Source organism: Carcharhinus amblyrhynchos, chromosome 21 (assembly GCF_965287045.1).
Source record: "Carcharhinus amblyrhynchos chromosome 21, sCarAmb.v2.hapA, whole genome shotgun sequence".
NCBI classification, from domain to species: Eukaryota; Metazoa; Chordata; class Chondrichthyes; order Carcharhiniformes; family Carcharhinidae; genus Carcharhinus; species Carcharhinus amblyrhynchos.
This window is the reverse complement of record NC_137344.1, coordinates 21,340,055-21,363,478: the sequence shown is the minus strand read 5'-3', so window position 1 is coordinate 21,363,478 and position 23,424 is coordinate 21,340,055. Positions and strand designations below refer to the sequence as shown.

At 40.8% G+C, this 23,424-nt stretch overlaps 2 long non-coding RNA genes across 3 annotated transcripts in view; one reads left to right on the top strand and one right to left on the bottom strand.

Moving 5' to 3' along the window:
* LOC145356468 (uncharacterized) overlaps positions 1–9,859 on the top strand; it is a 54,772-nt gene extending 44,913 nt beyond the window's left edge. For both annotated transcript variants that reach the window (XR_013889139.1, XR_013889140.1), the window contains exons 2-3: positions 5,874–5,964; positions 7,154–9,859. This is a non-coding gene — a long non-coding RNA (uncharacterized LOC145356468). The remainder of the gene's footprint in view (positions 1–5,873; positions 5,965–7,153) is intronic.
* LOC145356469 (uncharacterized) lies at positions 8,345–10,845 on the bottom strand. The gene is made up of 2 exons (XR_013889141.1): positions 10,507–10,845; positions 8,345–8,982 (listed from the first exon to the last, which is right to left on the bottom strand). It is a non-coding gene; the product is annotated as an uncharacterized LOC145356469 (long non-coding RNA).
* Positions 10,846–23,424: the final 12,579 nt, after the last annotated feature.

Sequence of the window (23,424 nt, the reverse complement as noted above, 5' to 3'; positions counted from 1 at the left end):
GACTAGATGGAGTGAATACAAGAAAGAATCATGTGCTTGTGATTTACCAATATACTCTGAAACTTCCACCATTACATTTTTGATTAATGTTTTCCTATAAAAATTAAAAGCAAATGCTATTTTTCACCCAATATTCTCTACTGACGGTAGGGACTCATGGCATGTGTGCTCTCAAAGATGATAGGAGAGGCAATGGCCTGGTGGCATTATTGCCAGACTACTGATCCAAAAATACAGCTAATGTTCTGGGGATCCGGATTCGAATCCCGTCACGACATTGGTGGAATTTGAATTAAACAAAAATATCTGGAATTAAGAATCTACTGATGAGCATGAAACCATTGTCAATTGTCAGAAAACCCCATCTGGTTCACTAATGTCCTTTAGGGAAGTAAATCTGGTGGTCCACTTTGGTAGGAAGAATGGTAGGAAGGACTATTACTTACGTGGCGAAAAACTGCAGCAGGCGACGGTGCAGAGGGACCTCGGGGTCCTTGTGCATGAGTCGCAAAAACCCAGCCTGCAGGTGCAGCAGGTGGTCAGGAAGGCGAATGGGATGCTGGCCTTCATAGCGAGGGGGATTGAATATAAAAGTAGGGAGGTCTTGCTGCAGCTGTATAGGGCATTGGTGAGGCCGCAGCTGGAGTACTGTGTGCAGTTTTGGGCGCCGCACCTGCGCAAGGATATTTTGGCCTTGGAGGGAGTGCAGAGGAGGTTTACTAGGCTGATACCGGAGTTGAGGGGGTTGAGCTATGAGGAGAGGCTGAATAAACTAGGCTTGTACTCGTTAGAGTTTAGAAGAATGAGGGGAGATCTCATTGAGACGTATAAGATGATGAATGGGATGGATAGGATAGAGGTGGAGAGACTCTTCCCGCTCAAAAAAGACAGTAGGACTAGGGGGCACAGCCTCAAGATAAAGGGGGGGCGGTTTAGAACGGAGTTGAGGAGGAACTTCTTCACTCAAAGGGTGGTGAATCTCTGGAATTCTCTGCCCGTTGAAGTGGTGGAGGCTGCCTCGCTAAATATTTTTAAGAAGCGGGTTGATGGGTTTTTGATGAGAGAGGGGATTAAGGGTTATGGGGAGAGGGCGGGAAAGTGGAACTGAGCCACGACAGATCAGCCATGATCTTATTGAATGGTGGGGCAGGCGCGAAGGGCCAGATGGCCTACTCCTGCTCCTATTTCTTATGTTCTTATCCTTACCTGCTCTGGCCTACATGTGACTCCAGAGCTAAAGCAATGTGGTTGCCTCAACTGCCCTCTGAAATGGCTTAGCAAGCCACTCAGTTCAAGGGCAACGAGGGATGAGTGATAAACGCTGGACAGCCAGTGACACACATGTCCCACGAATGAATAAAACAAACCAAAGCGTCATCCAATACTTTGCCCCAACATTCATCCTTCGTACAAGTTGAAAGTCATCTTCCATAGCTCTCTGATAACACACAGCTCCTGAGCTATGAAGGTTGAGGGTTTATGTTCACTCCAGAGACTTGAGTGCAAGATCTAGGGTAATACTCCAGCACAAAACTGATGGGAGTGCTGCATTGTTGGAGATGCCGTCTTCTGGAAATATTCATTTGGCCATCTCAAGTAGATGTAAAAGATCCTGTGATGCCATTTCAAAGAAGAGCTGGGGAGTTCTCCACAGTGTCCTCACCAATGTTTACCTCTCAACTAACATCACTAACAAATTACCTGGTCATTATCGCTTTGCTATTGGTTGCTGTGTTTCCAATGTGACATTTCATAAATACTTAATTGATTGTAATGCAATTTGGGACATTCTGGGGGTGGTGAAAGGTGCTATATAAATGCAAATCCCCACTTTTCTGTTGAGTGCTGGCTGAGTATTCAACTGGCAAAAAAAAACTGAGCCCAATCTCTATGTCAGTCAAAATCCACATCCATCTTCTTCCAGCAAGCATGATTAGATATTTATTAATCAGGAAAAGTAACCCTTGTCTTTACTGAGTTAGGTACACTCAGGCAGCATTACAGTGAGATTATAATTGGCTTCATTCTGATTGGCAATGTATGGAAGATCACTCAGATTTTCCTAGCTTGATCCAGCAACTCCTGAATGGACATGCACGTATCTGGGCATTGGGTGTGAATAGTTTGGGGTTGGGTGGGATGCTTCCAGTAATTGAATCACCCACAATGCTCATTGTCAAGCATGCCTAAGCTGGTAGCTATCCTGCCTCTGAGTCACACAGTTCTGGGTTCAAGTCCTGCTGGAGGGCTTTAATAAAAAGAATTCAAGTTGACACTCCAGTGCAGCAAAGAGGGAGCACCACACGGTCGGGAGTGCTACCTTTTGGATGAGATGCAAGCCGAGGCTCCAACTGCCTGGTTAGGTGGATGTAAAAGATCCCTTGGCACTGTTTCAAAGAACAGCAGGGCAATTATCCCTGGTGTCCTGACCAATATTTATTCAATCAACAGCCCAAAAAAGATGATGTAATCATTATCACGTTTGCAGTTTGAGGGAGTTTGCTGTGTGTGTATACCATTTCAAGAGATTAAGCTTCAAAATGTACTATATTGGTTATAAACTGCTTTGAGACGTCCACTGGTTATGATAGGCACTATATAAATGCAAGCCTTTCATTGTCATGACTCACATGTAAATTGTGACCCCTTGAACAAATGTGCTGGAAACTACCAAGTCTTTCCTGAGCCACAGTAAGATGACAGGGCTTTCTGGTCAGAAGAGAGAAACTGTAACAAAAAAATTCAGAAAACTTTCCTATTGTAACTATGCTTAAATGAACAGCTACTGTTTCAAGCTACATGAAACACCACAAGTCAAACAGCAAATGCTGGGAAAACTCAACAGGCCTGGAGCATCTGTGCAGAGAGAGAGTTCAATATCACAACTTTGTGGAAGGCATTACAATATAATGTCTTTTTAAAAAATTCTTATTCTAATTTATATTTAAAAAGTACGTGTGATGCAGAACCTACTCATTGTGGTAAATCCCATATTCCATCCCAGTCTATTAAACTGATCTCAATTGGACAGTTGTAGAGACTCATGATTTGGCCTCAGCACCCCACAGCAAGGTACAGGGGAATAAAATTAGCCAAAGTTCCTGATTTTTATTGATGAATCATTTAAGAGTGAATGGATTTAGAGACCCTATAGCATTCAGCCCATTGTGGCTGCACCGACTCTCCGAAAAGGCACCTTATTGACTTGAACAGGCACCGGAATCTAGCGACTAGGGGAATTTCACAGTAAGTTCATTGTAATGTTAATGTAAGCCTTACTTGTGACGAACAAATAAATTTTACTGTAATCCTTGTAACATCACTAAGGGTCAATTTACTATGGCCAAACCTCCTACCCCACAAATTTTTGGATTGAAGAAGGAAACTGGATCACCAGGAGGTACAAGGGGAAAAAGTGCAAATTCTATATAGAAAGTCTCCTAAGGCCAGAACTGAACCTGGGTCCCTGGCTCTAACTGCCACCCCGATAGATGTTAGAGAAATCCAGGGCATAACTGATAGGATGTCCCTGCAGAATAATAGCCTGCCAATCCTCACTGTCTGAACTCACATGGAATTTCTTGAGCAAGAAAACAGGGCCAGAAAGTTACCACAGAATGAGTCAGCACCTTCCAGGAAACTGGTGCAGAAAATAGTCCAAAAGAATATCTATGCCTAGCTGGTCTCAATATAGAATAATATGTTTGAATGTGTTAGCTCTCTGTAAATACAACTCATGGTAATATATTCATGGCATTCGGCTACCCTCCCAAACATGTCTTGCTGCAGAGATTTCAGCCTCGAGATTTCCCGTGTTTTTGTCTCATCGGCAAACAGGAGATGCACTGGGGAGGGATGAGGCTCTGCCAGGTAAAGACAAGCATTGCACAAACTTGCCCAACGGGAGCAAGGGCTGTTTGAAGGACAGATGATTAAGCTCTTGGGTGTGTGTCCTATGGCTGGGAGGCCCCGATCGCATCCAAGGCATGTTATCTGAGGGAGTCCCAGCCTGTTCCAGTCACCAAATGAAATCTTTCCAAAAGAAATCAATCCCGTGCCAAAATATTTCAAAACCTGTTCTGAAGCTTTATCATCAAGTCGGTGTTATTGGGTTAATTCTGCGCTTTGTTTTTGTACAAGACTGACTGTGTAGCAGGCTAATGCAGTTTTCCTGCGCAGAAGATGAAATTGTTTTTTTCATTTGATTATTGAATAAAAAAAACCGCAAAAATCTATCAACCACACCAATAAAAAGATAATTATGGCGTGATTAGAAGAATATTGGCTTTGTAAAAGGCCTTTACTTTAAACTTGCTTTTTCTAAAAGGAATCACGCTGTTAAATATTACATTCCTGCCCCAGGTTCATTAGGGGTCAGATTGGATAGAACGCTGGTTATGTGCTGGAGATGTGCAATTTTCTATTATTAAAACGTTGTTACATGCCTGTATTGTAGTTCTCTTTATGGTTATTTGATCGGGGCAAACACTTAAAATTAGAACTCATTTATCAACTCATCCCATTCACAGGACTCCCCTTATTCGCCATCTGCGTTTGATTTTCCTCTTCCCCGCTGTGTGTGTGTGTTATGATTTTTTTCACTCCCAGAAATGTTGACGAAGTAAGCCACCCCAGTTCAAAGAGAAAAATATAACGTGTCAGCTCCCCGCACCTCCCTCCTTTTTTAACAGGGATATATCCCAATCGATTTGGACTTCGTATCGCTTACCGCTTCAAAAGTCAACCTCACCCGAACGGCTTCCTCAACAAAAGTTTCCAATCGCATTAGACATTTAACTTTTCATTACTGAAGTTCCTCCCGGTGGGAAATGGTCGAATTGGCCAAAGCACTCTATACACAACTGTGTTGGGGCAAAAGCAAACGATACATTTTCTCTTCACCTGCAACCTGGCCTTCAATTTAAATTCCTGCAAGATTAGCTCTTGTTTAAAATGAGATGTATTGTTATTCGGATCGATTCCCGGTTACAACTATCTTTTGTCCCCCACTGTTCTTTAAAGTACCAGAGGGGTACAACTTGTGTGAAACTGATACGAGGGAGATGAGAGTATATAATAGTATGGCCCAGTTTCAGCATTGGCAAACCTTTCCTCATTAGACTGTGGCAGGGACATAGTGAGATTTTCATCTAATTCCATGAGTTACCGACCGTCAATGTGATACTCCAAAACCTCACAGCTCAGATTGTGAGGGGAAGAGGTTTCTTAAAACATGAAACAGCCTCTCGGTTTAGTTCCTTAGCATTTATCTTCCTTGAGCCTTTTTGATCATTTTGTTTTACTGCTAGAGCCGCATATGCTATCAATCCGAAATCACACTGAGAAAGCTCTCTGCGCGGGATTGGCGCTCACTGGGTTACTCCGTCCAACGTTAATTTAACCTGGGCAATAGCAACTCTGGTTATATAGTTTATCTTATATAATACTGTTCGTAAACTTAAAATATCTCAATGTTAAATTAACCTGGACTTTGGCAACACTGGTTATAAAGCTTGCCTTACATAATTCTGTTTGCAAACTTAAAATATCTCAATGTGTCAATGTTAACTTAACCTGGACAATAGCAGCACTGGTTATATAGCTTACTTTATATAATGTCGTTTGTAAACTTAAAATATCTTAATGTTAAATTAACCTGGGCAATAGCAGCACTGGTTATATAACTTACCTTACATAATACTGTTTGTAAACTTAAAATATCTCAATGTGGGGTCAATGTTAAATTAACGTGGGCAATAGCAACGCTGGTTATATAGCTTATCCTACTTAATTCAGTTTGTAAACTTAAAATACCATAATGTCTTGAAGCTATTTTAAAACATACATTGTATTGTTTTAATGTCATTAAACAGAACTTTTACAGTCGAAGAATTCGCTGGAGAAGACTGTTACATGTTGTATAGCGATTATTCGAGCAGGGCATTGAAAGTAAGCTAGGGTGAGGTGAGTTCTAAACAGTTTTAGATGGGTTGTGTCAGTCTATCTTCCAATTGCAGTCAGGGAACTAACTGCGTGGCTTTAATGGCAAGTCACAAATGTCCACAAACCCGACGGCCCTACCATCGGAGCACGGTGAGGCTCTCCCCCAAAGTCCTCCCCATCTCCTTCGAAATTTGTTACAAAGGCAACCGATTGCAGGGCGAGATTGCTGGGGTGGGAAGCGAGGAGGGGCTATCGAATTCTCGGTTCTACCCTCAAAGGAAATGTGCAGCAAAACTCAGGGGTGTTTTCCCCCCTAATGCAGTGAGAATGAGAAGAGAGAGGACCAGCCTCACACAGAGGGGAGGGGATTTAACCCGCTCCACCATGGGGAACCGCACTCCATTCTTTTATGCTTGATGTTGAATGTGAATTAATGAAAGCGGTTTTTGCACAGGAATCATAGAGCGTTCTCTCTTCAAAGCCAATTTGACATTATATGGAAAGTTTCTTGGCTGAAAATAAAGATGAGTAAAAAATACTTTTTTTAAAATCCAGAACATTTCAATATTTGACAACTAATAAGCAACACAAAACAATTTCAACAACCGTTGGCACTTTAAGAGTCCATCAGGATTGTCCTGGGAGAGACGCCACTCGCTGCTTAATATCCTGCTCGTTTGTGGCAATTCTGTTTAAAATTAGATAAAATTGCCCACCGCAGAATGTGAGCTCATCGCTCCTTCGGATTTGTAGTTTATATTTTTCAATCACTTGGCGGAAAGAAGTGAGACCAAACCCTACGTGTCTGCAAAATTCATGGAAACGCAAGCTAAAATGAATGTAGCAGTGAATCTAGCCTCGCCACTCGGGGATGGAATGATGATATGCCAACACTTCGATTCCTGAAATAACATCCGATTGTTATTTTTTAAAAAAAAAGCTCTCGTGGTTTAAATACTTTAAGGACTTTCCATTCACCCAGACCCTAATGTGTTCTCCCCGCTTCGCTTTTTCTCAAGGAGCGCTGGACATTTGTTGAAAACGGGGTTAACTGTTAGGTCTTATTTTATTTTGTCCTTTTTATTCCCCCCAGCTATTTGCCTCATCGTTACGCCCTTTCGAAACGCTTTTCCTGAAGTTTTATCTTGCAAAAGTAAAGATTAAAAGGGGGAGGGGGAAGAAAGAGTTGATGTTTTTCTTATTTTCTTAGGCAAAGACTGAGAGTTAATAGCAACGCCGAAAACAGATGAAACGGACAGCGAAGCTTATTGAGAAATCAACGTGTGTGAAACGACATACACTGAAAAGTTCTTGTCCTTCTTTGAAAGAGCCTTCTTAAATAACAATGAGTAAGATTGGAAATTAACAGCGGCTGCTACGTGGTTTAGTGTACGTTTTTTTTTGTGTGCAGCATCCCACTACAATTCATTTCTAGCCCTCTTAATGCAGAAAATAGGTTTAGAAACAGAATGAATGAAAAAAGAATCGACACAAATCAGAGACGATTTTGTTGTGGGTCGACATTTTCTCCAGAAACAGGAAAGAGTGTCACATATAACTTGTGCGTGACGGCCTGAAAATTTGTCTATTGCTCCAACCGCGTGTGTGTGTGTGCAGAAACTCACAAGACAAACGCCATCCAAACCTGCTTCGTGTTGAGACATGCAAAAAAAATTCAAGTCAAAAGACTTCCAGGCACCGCGGTCTAAAACACCACGTCCCAAACCTTTCATTACCGGCCAAGCTCTCTCGATTAGCACCCTGGCAATATCAGGAAATACAAAGAATCTGTTTACCCCTTCCCCACCCGATTCCGAAGCAGAATTTGCTCGAAGCACGTGTTGCCATTTCTTTGCCTGCTCGAAAGAATTCCAAGCCTCTTGACCCCCTTCCCCCCACAAAAAAATTATAATCGGATTGATATCTCAATTGGTAATGGATATTGGTATTGTATTGGATTGGTAACTGAAGTGGACTGATAAACTCTCTTTAATTCTATAACTGTTCGGTGTCTTACTCTAAAACAATCGATGTAATCGCATATCTAAATCCATCCCCCCCACGCTGGGATACATATAAAAGGCATGAGCTATTAAGTAAAAATAAACGCGGTGCAGAATATTAAACCCTATATTCGTAACCAATTAATCGTTCGCAAAGTCGAGATTCTTCCTGCTCGCGAAAAAAAAGCCCCGGCACCTCAGCTTCTGTTAACACCCGCTTCCTAAATATGCCCCAAGTTCCATGAGAAACTTAAAAAAAACTCTTGGACACGAAAAGTTAATGGTAGGTTTATATTGTCAAAGTGCTCCCAAACACGTATCTTCATTTAACAAAAACCTCTTAATCAATAGAATCAATTTCGACTCCACACTCATTCGGTTTTGGACTCGAAAACACATTTTAAAAAAAAATCAAGTTACAAACCAATGTTCAGAAAGGACTGGGTGAACCCAAATCCATTCCTTGCTAACTCCAAAAACCAAATTCAAATTGAATCCAATTCATGGTCCCCACAAGAGACACAAACAAGATCCAAGCTGACAAGATAACACATTGCATCCCCTTCTCGGGCTTGATCCGACGCTTAATCTTCGCCAAAAGGCACAGTCTGTGGGACTGCCGTTGCTGGTCCAATTGTGGTTGTAGCCCGAATAGTTTAAAAAACAAAACAATTCAAGCACAATCCGCTCCGACCCCTAACGTAAAGCAGACACTCAAAACGCCTTCAACACAAATGTTAGCACATTTGCAACAACATCAACAGCGGGTTTTACGAAGATTGTGCAGAAGGGACGTTTGTGAGTAGAGACGACACAATATCAATCAAGTCCAGCATCAGGAGACAAGTCTGGTCATCTTTCACTTAAAAACTGCAATTAACAAAAATGTTCAGAAAATACAGTGAATTGCGCGCGTCCCTGCTACATTTCTGCACCGTTGCAGAATGAAGTGTCGCCTACAAATCTTGATGGTTTTGCGGCCTTGTTTTTGAATGAATACAAGTTCTGGCAAGTGACCTAGGCTAGCATCTTCGGGCTCTAACCAGAGAAAAAAGTTTAGCACTGCTTGTTTGGGAGAGTGGTAGAGGGTCTTGAACATCAGGCTGACTAATCTTTATCAGTATATAGACAAGACCGTTTCCATTCACAGCATAATCGTAAAAAAAATCAAATCTTACACATGTAAAACTCGAGGTGTGACTCAGCGTTTACCAACCTTCAAAATCTTTAGTGCATTTTTTCAAACATGCGAATTTAAAATCCTTTAATAAGTCACTATAGCATTAGTGTCTATATGCAACACCCTTTTTTGTACAAAGTAACAGTATGCCTGCTAACTGGGCTAATATGCCTGCTAACTGGGCTGTTTCCTCAGTGGATCCTAACGTAAATGTCAATGAACGGGAAACCAAAGGAGACATTTGGCTTTAAACTTCCACGCGGGAGAAAAAAAATCAGAACAACTTCAAATTCAATTTAAAAAAACTTTAATCGGCAACTGATTCAAATTATTTTACGCCATTCGCGTTACAGATATGGCAAACAGCTCTGTGAGAAATAAAGATTATACAGCATAAGATTCACCGAATCCTTGTTATATTTTAAAAATCAGTATTAGTAATTAGCTGTAACATTGCTCCCAAGAGCTGCTCTAGTTAAAATCTTTGTTGAGAATTTCAACAACCATGAACCCTAACAGGAGCTGCAATGTGTTACAAAGCGGCTTGAATTGCAAAGTTAATACATTTCAAGAGTGTTTTAACAGCGTTTAAAAGGAGCAAGATATATCTGAGCGCTTTATAAATTACCTCGAGTGAATTGTGGATGACCATATTAAGAGAAACGTGTTTCCCTATATATGTACACACACACAATTGCACAGCCCTTCATTAAAATATTTATGTTAAACATGTTTTAACACGTTTCCAATCACATGCTTTCAGTGAGGTGGGCGCGCAAAAAAACACGCACCCTGGAAGATAGTATCAGCGGTGATTAATATAGCCATTTTCTATTTTATAGCAGCTAAGTGGCAGCGAAGCCAGCAAGGCGAAGAGAAACTGGTCAAGCCTCTCGGTTTGTTACAATAGTAGATCCGATTTTTTACTCCAAAGTTACAAAGTCTAAACTCAGAATGAACGAACTCCTTTCTCAGACATCTTGCCCAGTTTTTTTTTGGTAAATAATTCCCCCTAACTCATCTGAATTACATTTCCACCTGAATAATGTAAAAAAATTAAAATCAATAAGGGTTTGATGATAATGATGAAGCTTTGCCTGCCCGTGTCCAGGCCATGTGCTCTATTGTTCTGGTAGCAGAGCCCGGGCTTCCCCCGCTCAGCTCAGAGCCGCTGCAATGGGGAAGGACAATGGAAGAACATTACCTTCACTTTGCTCACGTCTTTGCCGGATTTTAACCCGCGCCGCATCTCATCCACCGATCACACATTTTCACCCGCGGCTTATTTTTTCTTCTCACCCTCCCCAAAAATCTCTTAATTCAAAACACGTCGTTTCCCCTTCCCCCCGACCACCCCCCTCCCCCAAATCATTCCCCCACCTCCTTTCCTTCTGGAGACTTTGCTGAAATTCTTCCATCGCTTCCCAACTTTACTTTCCGTCCGCGCTGTCCTCCATCTCGTTCGCTGTTTTTAAAGATTTTTTTTTGGGGTGGAGGAAGGTGGTCTGGGGGATGGGGTAATAGGGCGGTATTGGGGGTAATAGGGTGGCATTGAGAGGGTGGGGAGAGGATATTAGGGTGGTATTGGGGACGGAGAGGGGAAATCAACTTATTTCTCCATTTTCGGTTTCCAAAGACGATTTCTTCAATTTGTCATTGAAACTTTGTCCATCAGCAAATCTCCCAGCGTCTGGCTGAAAGTGATGAGGTTTTGTTTTGGGGGGGGTGTGGGGGTGGGGAGAGGGAGTAGGGAAGGAGGAGAGGGGGTGAGGAAGGAGGAGAGGGGTTGGGGGTGAGTGGGGATGGTGCTGTGCAGATGTAATCTCCGCACCTTCACTAGAATGCATTTTGCAGCATTGTGGCGAACACGTGGAGTTTTCAATGTTGCTGTAGTCCTTACCCCCCCCCCCCCCACCCCGCGTAAAGACTGGGAAATACTTCAATCACTTCGAAAATTGCAGCCATCAGCCCGCCGTATATTGAGCGCGAATTGGCAGCATATAAAAAAACCAGCAGCTTTTTTTCTCTCTCTACAACATCCCCCCCTCCTCAAAAAGAAATGAGGGGAGGGATTAAACTTTTTTTTTGAAAGGTGCTGCGTGGATTTGCCCATTCTCCCTGCCTGCTGAAAATGTTACTATTTCAGAAAGGCACGGCCAGTTCCCCCCCCCCCCCGCCCCGGTATTACAGATTGTATCCAGTCTCTGGCTGCTGGTTATTGCCCAGTGAGGGGGCGGGGGAGCAGTGATCCTCTGGAGGGCGGGAAGAGGTCAATGGAAGAGCCATTCATTGGATCTGCTTGCCGCACTGCCAGCCTCCCCCGACCAATAAGCCCGGCCCGTCATTGCCCAATGGCAGTAGAGTTCCCTTTCCTTTCCAGCCGACTCTGCCTTGCTCTGAACAGAAACAGCGTTCACCCCAGGACAGCCCTGCCCTGCATCTGATTACACTGTTCCCTCTGCTTCCCCTGTATGCAGAAGCGATGTTATTAACTCCTGAGATGCCTCTTGTTTCCAATGAACCTGTGTTCCTCTGCACTCACAATTTAACTAAGCATTAGCATCCTTATATTTGACCCTGCCTCACAGAATTGTCAGAACGCAGAAGGAGGCCATTTGGCCCCTCCTGTCTCCACCATCCCTCCAGACACAGCACAGTGGTGCCTCACAGCATCAGGGAGCCCGGCTGGATTCCTGTCTTGGGTCACTGTGTGGAGATGCCGGCATTGGAATAGGGTAATCCTACTTGGGTCACTGTGTGCAGAGTCTGCACATTCACCCCGTGTCTGCGTGGGTTTGCTCCGGAAGCTCCGATTTCCTCCCACAGCCCAAAAGACAAGTTGATTAGGTGCATTAGCCATGCTAAATTCTCCCTCAGTGTACCTGAACAGGTGCCAGAATGTGGCAACTAGGGGATTTTCACAGTAACTTCATCATGAGCATCGTGGCTTGGTGCCATTCCCCTGCCTTTAACCCCTCCTCTGCACATTGTTTCTATTCAAGTAATCATCCAATGCCTTCTTGCATGCCTCCATTGAATCTGCCTCCAGCAAACCCACAGACTGTACATTCCAGACTTCAACCATTCTTTGTGGTAATAGTAATTAATTGCTAGTTGCAAGTTTTTTAAAAGAATTACAATTTGTCAAGGGGGAAACAATAACATCTAGTAATATGCTACTTAGTTAAAAATAACACATCTGTGTAAATGCAGTGTGTACCATCTACAAGATGCACTGCAGAAACTCACCAAGGCTCTGTAGACAGTGTCTTCCAAACTCATAACCATGGCCACCTAGAAAAACAAGGGTAGCAGATGCATGGGAATACCAGCACCTGAAGGTTCCCCTCTCAGCCTCTCGCCATCCTGACTTGGAAATATATTGCCTTTCCTTCACAGTTATTGGATCAAAGTAAGAAGTTTCACAACACCAGGTTAAAGCCAACAGGTTTATTTAGTATCATGAGCTTTCGGAGCACTGCTCCTTGTTCACCTGATGAAGGAGCAGCACTCCAAAAGCTCATGATACCAAATAAACCTGTTGTACTTTAACCTGGGTGTTGTGAGACTTCTGACTGTGCCCACCCCAATCCAAAGCTGGCATCTCCACATCATGACTGGATCAAAATCCTGGAACTCTCTCCATAACGGGACTGGGGGTTTACCTACATCACAAGGACTGAAAAGATTCAAGAAGGCAGCTCACCATCTCCTTCTCAAGGGTAATTAGCGATGGGCAATAAAGGCTGGCCTAGCTAGTGAACCCTAGAATGAATTTTAAAAAGCTGCATTTTACGGATTAAGTAGAGATCAAAGTGTCAGTCATCCCTTTAATAAATCAAACAGTGACAAGCAACTTTGACATCTTGCTGCCAATGTCAGGAAATATGGAGCAATCACTGGGGTTTGAAATGGAATAGTTACCGAATCCAACAACAGATGCTGGAAAATTGGAATAAAATGTAAGAATATGGGAAGTACACAGCAGGTCAGTCAGTGCCTAGAAGGAGAAAATCAGATTTACTGTAAGTAGATGTGTTATGGGATCAGCAGGTTACTGAAGCTGAGTCATTGCCTGCTTCGTGACTGATGATGGTACATTTACTAATTTTAATTCAGCTCATGCGAGGTTTCATATCACTGTCAAGCTAAAATCCCATTATCGCTATTTACGGCTTTATTTTTTTAAAAAGGACTGAAATGAATGCAACAAAGCAAGATAATGATAAAGTTGATGATAATGATAAGGTTTATATGCTGCTGAGACATAGCATTTAAAGCCAAACACAATTCATAATGGTGCGAATGGGCAACCTTTTTTCATTTTGCCTATAATCTTGGTCTCATTTTGATTATTGCTCTCCATACCATCTTTATTTTGTTCATTCATAGGCGTCGCTAGCTGGCCAGCATTTATTGCCCATCCCTAGTTGTCTGAGGGCAGTTGAAAGTCAACCACATTGCTGTGACTCTGGAGTCACATGTAGGCCAGACTGGGTAAGGGTGGCAGATTTCCTTCCCTTAAGGGCATTAGTGAACCAGATGGATTTTTTCAACAATGGTTTCATGATCATTGGTGGATTCTTAATCCCAGATATTTTTTATTGAATTCAAATTCCACTATCTGCTGTGGTGGGATTTGAACCCAGGTCCCCAGAACATTAGCTGAGTTACTGGATTAATAGTCTAGAGATAATACCACTAGACCATCGCCTCCACTGCTTTCCTGATACTTGATTTAGTGTTCTCTCTGCATCATCATTGGGTCCTGTTTTTTCATTTATTAATGGGTCATTTTCAGCTGAAAGAGGGACAGCCAGTAACTGAACAATCCAGGTGCCAGGAGAGCAATCTGATTGTACCCATAGATGCCCAAGGCCCACCTGATACAATTTTTAAGTGAGCGTACCAATGGGCAATGAGTACCGTTCACCTGGTTGCAGCGGAAGGCTGCTAAGCTAAGCTAATTGGAATCCTACCCTTCTATGTGCAATTTTCCCATACAAAAGGGGGAAATGTGCATCACACACGTTCCACCTATTTGTCCCAGGCACGGAGCAGCCTGAGCAGTCAACTGTAAGAGAACCATTCGCTCCCATTCAGGAACGAGCCCTAAAATCATTTAGGCGGATTTTTTGTGGGGTCAGAATGTTTGCTACTGTGTTTCCTTCTAATCGGTTACAGATTAACCCAAGCGCAGGACCAGAAAGAGATCATCTTGGACAGAGAAGAATACAGACTTAGAGGGGAATCTAAAGAAAGGACAATCAGCAAGTGAGAGCTAAGGAGGAAATATAACAGAAATCAAAACAAGACTTGCCTGCCCCTGCAGCCGATATCAAAATATAAGAAAATGTTTAAAATGAGAAAAAACCATTAGGAATCTTCAAAGGAACAAAATACTTGCATTTATACAATGGTTTTCACGAATACAGGGCGCCCCAAAGAGCCAGTGAAGTACTTCAAAATGTATTCACTGTTAAAATGTAGGAGATTCTCATACTTTAACTAACCCAGCTCACTAACCACAAGTACATTTTGAATATGTTTAACATAGCAGATTTTTGTAAGTGCTTGTTTCATTAATTTTTTTTCTTAAAAAGTTTAAGAGTACGTATCACCAATTTCAATTCAGGGCAAATACTTGTAAAAGTTAAAAACGGTGAAAGGGCAGCAGAAGGTTTGGCAATCCAATGCAAGCAATGAGGAGGAATTTGTCTCCCCTCAGGGATTTTCATATTGTGGAGTAGATCTTGACTTTACCCTGTAGCATAAAAATGATGATAGCTCATTTTCCATCTTTCCATTGACTTCAATGATTGCAAGAGTTCTAAAACTGACTGCTGGTTCACTATCACCCATTTCACAATATTCTACAATTTCATCATTTACTCCTGTGAGATAGAAAGAAGAAAAATCTTGCACTTTTCATGACCCTTAAGACATCCCAAAGTGCTTTACAAACAATTAAATATTTTTCATATGTAGTCATTGTTATAATGCAGGAAATTTAGTCACCACTTTGTGCACAGCAAGGTCCAACCAACAATGACAAGATAGATCAAATAATGACAAGATGATCAAATAATCTGCATTGGTGATGTTAGCTAAGGGATCAATAACAGCCAGGACACCAGGCAAACTACCATGCCCTTCTTTGACTAGTACCATGGGATCTTTTACAACCCTCTGACAGGAAGTTAGAATTCCAGTTTAACATCTGACTGTTCTGATAATGAAACACCTCCTCAATACTGCACTGAAATGTCAGTCCAGATTATATGCTCAGGTTTTAGGAGTGCACCTTGAACCTTCTGAGTCAGAGACAAGCAAGCTATCAGTGAATGAGTCTTGGCATCTTAATCATGTTAATCAGTTTGGAAAGCAACATGGGGTTCAGGTTCTTCCCCTACAGGCAGAATGGGAAACTAAGAAAGTCACTTAGGATCAGTGATTCTCATGAATTTCTGGGTTTCTCATTAAAGAACATTATTGGCAGAGGCCTTGAGATAGTCTTCAGTTAATCCTTTGGTTAATATGAGTATCTATTCTGGAATACTTCAGAGGGTAAAAAAAATAAGAAGAGTCAACTTTTCATCTTCAATTTTTTATGCTGCTGAAGTATTGTTCTTTTTTTCTGAATAAGTGTGCTAATTGAGAAGCAGATTTTGTGCTGTGATTAGACGCTGTTTCAGGATCAGGATTACAGACACGTATCAAGCAAAAAGTGCAATGTTTTATCAATTCAGCTTGAACTGGTTGTGAATCTAAATTCCAGAGGCGAATGGCTACTGTTTAAAGCACTGTGCTACCCAATCAGTCCAAGATAGCATGAATTGGCTTAAAGATACATGTGTGTGGTGATGCTAGTTGTGTACTTGCTCAAATGATGTGACAACACAATAAAATTTGAACATGGACTGAGCAACAACAGCTCTTAGTTAATAGATAATAATAATAATAATAATAACAATAATAATAATAGATAATATGCAATAGATCCAAATAATTTTAGCCAGGCAGCTTTGTAGCATTTTGGACTTACCTGGATCTTTGTCAGTCCTGGCTTCAATTTAACACAGGGGTCAGTCCAATGAGAATTAATTGTTACTGTCATCGCTTAATAATAGTAATGAAAAGCACCAGTTCTGCATACTGATGAGCTAATAAGGAAGACTGACAAACACGTTTTCAAGCACTGTTTTCTGTGATTTCAATTCGCAGAACAAAATGTCCATGGAGGAGATAATTGTGTGTTTCATAACTGGTAAAAGCAGCATTCCATAGTAAATTCTGGCCTATAGCATTGCTAGGGATGGGTTGGTGTGGCCCCTTTTTCAGGCTGATTATATTTAGGATTTGCTTTAAAGGAATGTGACTAACCCAAAAAGAAAATAAAATATGTTGACTTGAACCAATGTGTCACGGAACCTGTGTGGTATGCACTGAAATCAAATGTTAAATTCAGAGCCATTTCTTCCTCCCAGCAATATCTGATCAGTGTTCCTTATTTATATAAAATGTTCTAAGGCATTCATGCAGACAAAAATAGGATAGTGTCATTCATGCAATTAAATAGAAGCGGTTTCAATTGAGATCATTCTTTCTCCCAGTCAGAAGATCCAAAGAACAATCCCTTTGGAAATTTAAATGAGGGGCATTAATATTGGCCCATGTGTTTAGATCTGCCAGGGCTGACAAGGGACTGGTTCTTGGAAAGGAAGAGAGAACCATCGGCCACACAATCCAAGAAGTCATGTCTTGAAGTGATGTTCAGGTCTAATTCAGCGTGCACCATAAATCAGGCAGGCTGGTAATAACTCGGCAATGGACTCCACAATATCCAAACCATCTAGCATCGTGTTTATCCAATGCCTACTTGGATGGTTTCAGTGTAACTCAATAAATGTATTATGGTGCAGCCTGGATGATTTGCATTTAAAAGTAGTCAAAATAATCAACCAATTTATCAAAAAGAACTCTTTAATCATTTTGAGGAAACAAAATTATTTTCTTAAGTTAGGGCAATTTTTCCAAATTAGCAACAGACCATAATCATGCTTTTAAAGAGGATAGATTCAGAAAGAATGTTCCTGATGGTGGGGGAGTGCAGAACTAGAGGGTCATAATTTGAGGATAAGGGGTAAATCTTTTAGGACTGAGGTGAGAAGAAATTTCTTCACCCAGCGGGTAATGAATCTGTGGAATTCAATCCCACAGGAAGTGGCTGAGGGCAAAATTTTGTGTGATTTCAAGAAGAAATTAGATATAGCTCTAGGGGTTAAAGAGATTAAGGGATATGGGAGGAAGGTGTGATCAGGATATTGAATTTGATGATCAGCCATGATGAAAATGAATGGTCAGCTGGCTTGAAGGGCTGAATGGCCTCTTTCTGCTTCTGTATTCTATGTTTTAAAATCTCATGCTTGGTAAATAGCAAAAATGTATTGGTAAGTGGATAATTATATACAGTTCAGTAACAAATGAAGGAACAGAGATATTTATTTTAATTCGGCTCAAGTAGTTCACTGCAGAATTTCAACTGTAAGATGCACTTTGAAGACATTTGTTCGCCAATATTTCAGTGGCTGTAATTGCATTTCTGATGCGATGTAACAACAGTGAACATATCTGAGCAAGAATGACATTTAATGTCTTCTTGAAATTCCGAGGATTTTTCAAAAAACAGTTTCTCAAAAAGCTAATTGCAGGTTGCTTTCCCAAAGTAGAGATTTCAGTCATGCCCGTTCCCTGTGTTTAGATAAACCATAAGGAATCACAGAACATTCCTTAAATCTTAAGGTTTCCTCAAAGCATTTATTATAGTAGCAGTATGCATACCAGCCCTGCTTACGTAGCTCAACGGGGGTTCAAATGAAATCTGAAAACAGGGAGCCACTGTTTAAAATTGTGGAGACTGTGAATGTTAACAAATTGAAAGTTGAAAATTCAAAGTGTTCTGCCTTTAACTGGCAGAAATTTGGAAACACAGAATTGATTTCTAAAGCAGGGACTAACTCTCACAAGGTAAGAGTAAATACAAAGCATTTTGAAATCGGTACAGTTTATTGTCCATGCCCTGAATTTAGAATTTTTGGCTAGACATTGAATCTAGTCTTCAGGTTTTCTTTAAAGGCAGCAAGCAGAATGGCACTGTTATTTAGTGGAGAAAGTATTTAACACGTTTGTATGGTTCAGTATTACTGTGCTTCAGTGAATGAAAAAATTGCCTGCACTAAATTTGGTGATATGAGTTGTCAAAAATAGCGTTATAAAAAAGGTGACAGCACCATATTTCAAAAGCAACCAAATGGAGCAAGTATTCTTTCTTGTACTGATATACATTTCTTGTCTACTGTAATAAAACAGAGTAAAATAATCTCGCACTGTTTTGTCGTCTTAACAGGTTTATTCAACCAATGTAAAAAAAACACACGGTTTTGTTATTTTCCTGTAATATAGTTAATCTTTCCAATAACAAAAATCTGAGTTTATGAAATTAACTGCTTCCTGCATTATTAAAAAAAAACATGGATATTTTGAATGACGGCCCAGGTAATAGTTTTTTTATTCCACAAGGGACCAAGTCAACCTCAAAAGCAGAAATCTAATCGTATTGTACGATTTTCTACTCAGCGTTCTATATATGCATAAACATATTTTATATATATATATATACACACAGATATATAAAACCTATACATCTATTATAATTGATCAGAGAGAATGATAAAACAAAGTAAACTATCTGATGATATCACTATTTTAATTTTGGAAATGGGATTTTTTATTTTCACTGTTTTGGAATCAGACAAGTATTATAAAGATTTCTAGTTCCAGAGGGAAAAAGAAATAAAAGAGAGGAGCAACTGTGTGCAGGACCAAACAAGGGAATTGATCCAGCAGAGGAAAAAAGCAAATGGGTCAAATGGCCTTGCAATGTTTCTTGTCTTTTGTTCAGAATTGAATGTGCTTTACTTTAAACTAAGCAGATATTCTCTGTGATATTCTACTGAGGTTATAGTGAGTTTTTACTGCTAATGCAGCACATTCAAAAGATTTGTTACAGCTTTTGTCTAAATTCCCAATTCTTTTCCACACTTAAATTTCTGTCCATTATTTGGACACACATTTTCCCTGTATATAAATGTCCATTAGTGAGTTCTTATCATTCTCTAATTTTTTCCTATTCCTATTTCACTGTTTGGCTCTTTGGTAAATTAGATAGCAACTACAACTGCAACAGCCTATATTTATATAGTGCCTGAAAATAATCAAACATCCAAAGCTTTCTCAAACAAAATTTGACATAGAGGCACAGGAGGTAATATTAGGCAGGTACAATTTCAGGAAGACAATTCCAGAATGTTCAGCCTCTGGCAGCTAAGAGCCAGATTACCAAAAGTGGGGCAATTAAAATCCAGTGTGCTGAAGAGCCAGTGTTGGAGATGCACAGGTAGCTCAGAGTTGTTATGCTGGAATACAAAGATAGGGAGAGGCGAGTCCATGGAGGGATCTAAAGTTTAAAGTTTAAAATGTATTTATTCATGTTACAAGTAAGCTTACATTAACACTGCAATGAAGCTACTTTGAAAATCCCCTAGTCGCCACATTTGGGCGCCTATTCGGGTACACTGAGGGAGGATTTAGCACAGCCTAACCAGCACATCTTTAGACTGTGGGAAGAAACCAGAGCACCCAGAGGAAACCCATGCAGACACAGGAGAACGTGCAAACTCCACACAGACAATGACCCAAGGTTGGACTTGAAACTGGGTTTCTGGCGCTGTGAGGCAGCAGTGCTAACCACTGTGATTTCCAATATGAAGACATTGCTTGAGGGAGAGCCAATGTAAGTTAGAAAGCACTGGGGGGAAGAGTGGGACTGGGACATAATGCAGTTAGGATAGGGTAGCAAGGTTTTAGATGACCTCAAGCTAATGGAGTCGAAAGTGAGAGGTTAGCCAGAAGTGCATGAGCCAAAACAATGCGTTTCATCAACTACTCAGTGCTTAACAGTGCATTGTATCTAGGGATGAGTTTGTGTTGGAAGCTTCTCAATGAGCCAGCAGATTATGTGTTCATGGCAATATTTTCTCTAATATGAGTGAAACCCGCAGACCGTGTGTTCCCCATAGGCTGTGCACAAATCAACACTTCTAAATTACTTAGTTGTGCAGCCAATTTAAACATGTTAAAGGGCTCACACTACCTAAACAAATCTGCCACATACAAACAAAAAACATTAGGGTGTATTTTCGTTCAAACCCCATTTCAGAATCATGAGCCAATAATCTAGATGCCACTTAAGTGCAGTGCTAACTGGGTGCTACATTGTTAGAGATGCTATCTTTGAATGCAATATTAAATTGAGGCCTAACCTAACCTATAATTGTATAAGGTTTCATGGTACTATTCAAAGGAGAGCAAAGAGATGCCCTCACTATCCAGGCCAACATTTATCCCTCCACCAATCTGAAACAGATGTCAGGATATTTATTTCATTGTCGTTCATGGGATATTCCTGCAGGATAAATTGTCCCTTTTTGTTTATCTCCATTTCAACAGCTTCAAAAGTAAAACACTTTGGATAATTCTGAGCATGTGGAGGACCCAATGCAAAGTGTAAGTCCATTGTATTCAATGATGTATTGACAGTCAAAGCAGGTCATCTCTTGACCCAACGTTTGCACACACACCCCACTCCATCTGGGGTCACTGGAAAGTAATCAGCAGTAGAAACTCCATGATATTTCCCCTGCCTAGTCTGGAGACCCTGAGGCCAAATGTTATTACCCTTCTTTAAATGAACTAACTCAACATGAAGTCTGGGGTTTTCCTGGTTTATACGGATCAGTGCTGCTCTTTGCAATGTACTTACTTGCAGAGACATCTTGATTCCAACATTATTAAGGTTAAGTGTGCATTGCTCCACCTAAATGAGATTTCATCTGATGATCGCCCACACCTATCTGCAGAATCTGTCTGCATCATGTGATCTGCCCCACACAATTGTTTGTCTGATATGAAACAATCCTTCGTTCAACTTAAGGTACGTGCATTATATGTTGATTTCTTTAGCCTAATTGGAACATAAACACAATTTTATCTAACTGCGAAGGAACAAGTTATAATTATAATTTTTTTTATGAATACAAAAAGATTCTGTTTTCCTTCCCCCATGTGTTAATACATATAAAATCAAGCATTTATTCTTTTAAGAATAATCTATGGACACTTGCTAAAATGCTGGGAATTATGGAAGGCCTCAGCTGTTCCATTGAACAATTTATTTACCTTGGATAAATGTAAGGATTACTTTAGCATGGAACTCCGTTTAAGGTTGCTTTTGTGCTTGTGATAATAAAAATGGAATTAGGGATCTGTACGACTCCATTTAATGGCAACAGGGATGGGGGACAGGAATTTAGAATCATGGTCACCCACTGTAAAATGGAATCGACTCAATCTTACAGTGCACCCATCTGAAACAGGCGTTGGCTCCTTAAGTAGAGGTTTGCTGCACGCTGGGCACACGCTATCTCATTGCACCAGGCACTGAGTGGCAATCCTAGACATCAGTCGAAAAACAAGGTCCAGGAAATTTTCCGCTTTGTTTTTATGGGCACAGAGGAGGTTCCCCTCCCGACAGCGTAGCAAGTTCAGGGTAGCAACTAAGTCATTTCCCATCACCCTGAACTGGCAAGCTGCACCAGGGCGGTATTTAAATAAAACTCAGAGCAGGATCGAGCTCAGGTGCCAGGTGCTGCCTCTGAATTTACATTGGGTACAAGATCAGTTTCTTCCTTCAATATATTTTTTATTAAATTTAAACAAATCTTGAAATGAAAAGTAGCATTTGTTGTTACAAAATGCAAGATTTTGTGATGGAACGTAATGAATAGGTTCGCATCTATTTGTCATGGAAGAACATTTTGAAATGTTTAGGGTATTGACTTCTAACCTTGTTAAGAAATCCTTCCTGCTTGATTTCTTAACCACAGGGGGACAAAAAAATCAAATAAAATGCATCCGCACAACCATGCGTGCGCACACACGCACAAAACTTAGCCCGTGGCTTAGTAGAACATGTTTTTAAATACTGCTTATTGCTACCTGTAACTTCATTAAAATAGCACATCTGGTGGGATGTATAGTTTTTATTTTCTTCACTAACTTTTATCCCTGTCACTGGCTGATAGTTAGATACCTCAACTGAAAGCCTTTATAAGTGCGTGTTAAAAAAAGGTTCAGGTTGGATAGCATTCCTCCAATGACGGAATAGTGTGCCAGGAGTCAGGCTAAAGGTATGTTCACAAATAATAATGACTGGAAAGGAGAGCAGAGGTGTAGGAACCTTGGGAGCCACACCTGAGCAACTGTACCCACAGGGGAGAGCATAGGAGAGAAAACTAGCCACCTTTATGTATATAAGAGCATAAGACCATAAGACATAGGAGCAGAATTAGGCCACTCAGCCCATCGAGTCTGCACCACCATTCAATCATGGCTGACATTTTTCTCATGTCCATACTCCTGCCTTTTCCCCATAACCCTTGATCGCCTTATTAATCAAGAACCTATCTATCTCTGTTTTAAAGACAGTCAATGACCTGGCCTCCACAGCCTTCTGCGGCAAAGAGTTCCACAGATTCACCACTCTCTAGCTGAAGAAATTCCTCCTCATTTTTGTTTAAAAGGATCGTCCCTTTAGCATAAGTTTGTGCCTACTGGTTCTAGTTTTTACTATTAATGGAAACACCCTCTCCACATCCATTCTATCCAGGCCATGCTGTATCCTATAAGTTTCAATAAGATTCCCCCCTCATCCCTTTAAATTCCAACGAGTACAAACCCAGAGTCCTCAGCCTTTCCTCATGCAACAAGCTCTTCATTCCATGGATCATTCTTGTGAACCTCCTCTGGATCCTCTCCAAGGCCAGCACATCCTTCCTTAGGTACAGAGACCAAAACTGTTCACAATACTCCAAATGGGGTCAGACCCCAATACAGCTTTATATTTGCCCATCCTTAGATATTGTTGTGCAAAAAGGTTCCAAATAAAAGTAACTTTCAGGAGAAAGCATGCTTTGTTGCAAGAGAGAGTTGATTGTAATTTTCTTCCTGAATTTGTCGAGTCAGAAATCTAAGGACATTCTGGAAAGAATGTCATTTAACCAACAGATTTAGAATATAAAATGGTATGTACAGTTACTAGATACTACGATATGGTGTATACACTCTAATGTCTGAGTATAAGCTAAAATTAAACTATAGTCTTGTACCGTCAATGTCAAA